Genomic DNA, 1,331 nt, shown 5'->3' with positions numbered 1-1,331 from the left:
GTTATATATAGTCAATTTTATTAGTGAAACAGGGGCCACTCTGCCCTTAGTGGTAGAAAAGGGAAGACACTCTCAACAATTGTCCTTCCACACATTCTCCAGAGCATATTGATGCAATTACCTTACAGTGGAGCTAATAATGGTCAATTCTACTGGACAGAGAGTCAGTAGCAGTGTGGAGGGTCCAGTTAAAATGGCAACGAGGTAGAAAATCGTCATGGCTAAATGGCAGCACACCGATAAAGAGTATGATAAAAACAAAGATTAAATAATGTATAAACACTAATCCTAGGATCATAGGAGCTCTGATGACGTAGTGGTTACATATGGACTGTCAATCACAAGGTTGGCAGTTAAAAACCAGCAGCTGCTCCATGGGAGAAAGATGAGGTTTTCTATTCCCATTAAGAGTTAGAGTCTCACAATGGATGGATGTATGGTTTGTCGTAAGAATTGTATGAACCCCCAATAAAATGATTAATTTTTTTAAAAGCCCTAATAAAAAAGTTAGAGTCTCAGAAACTCACAGGGGCATTTCTACTCTATCCTATATATATGGTCACTATGAGGTGGTATTGACTTGAAATCAGTGAATTTGAATTTAATCCTATGATTGTTGCTGTTGTTATGCCATCAAGTAAACTCCGACTCATAGCAACACCATGCACAACAGAACAAAATACTTCATGTTCCTGTGCCATCCTCACAGTTGTTCCTACGCCTGAGCCCATTTTCCCACCCTGTGTGTCAATCCATCTAGTCAAGGGTCTTCCTTCCTCCTTTGCACCGGCCCTCAACTTTACCAAACATGATGTCTTTGATCATTCATTTTTTGTGTGCCAAAATGGTATCGGTAAGAAGACATGGGTGGAGTTTAGTGAATTGATCAGGTTATAACCTGATGATATCTCTTAGAAGTGCTGCTGGGATATATGAGGGCATACTGAAAAAAAACAGAATTGCACTGGGCAGAGCAGAGCTTTCATAGTATGCATTTTTCTCTCTAGGTGAGTATTGGGCAATTTGCTCTGAATTAGTGCACCCAGTGGCATAGCCTGGGAAGATTTTTTTTTTGGTCACAGTGAATTTTTTCATAAAAGCAGTTTCACTTGAACCTCGTCTGTGTGTGTGTGTGATGGCCAATTTAAGAAAACTGTGTGCAGCTGTGAAATTTTGTTTCCTGCTCAGGAAAAACGGCACACAAACTGTTGTGATATTGAATACAGCTTATAAGGGTAGCACTATGGGAAAAACTCCAGTGTACGAGTGATTTTATCATTTCAAAAAAATTGAAATGTCAATTGATGAGAAACATCATTCTGGATGACTGT

The sequence above is a fragment of the Tenrec ecaudatus genome, unplaced genomic scaffold, assembly GCF_050624435.1.
Source record: "Tenrec ecaudatus isolate mTenEca1 unplaced genomic scaffold, mTenEca1.hap1 Scaffold_121, whole genome shotgun sequence".
Taxonomy (NCBI): domain Eukaryota; kingdom Metazoa; phylum Chordata; class Mammalia; order Afrosoricida; family Tenrecidae; genus Tenrec; species Tenrec ecaudatus.
Note: the sequence above shows the minus strand (reverse complement) of the source record.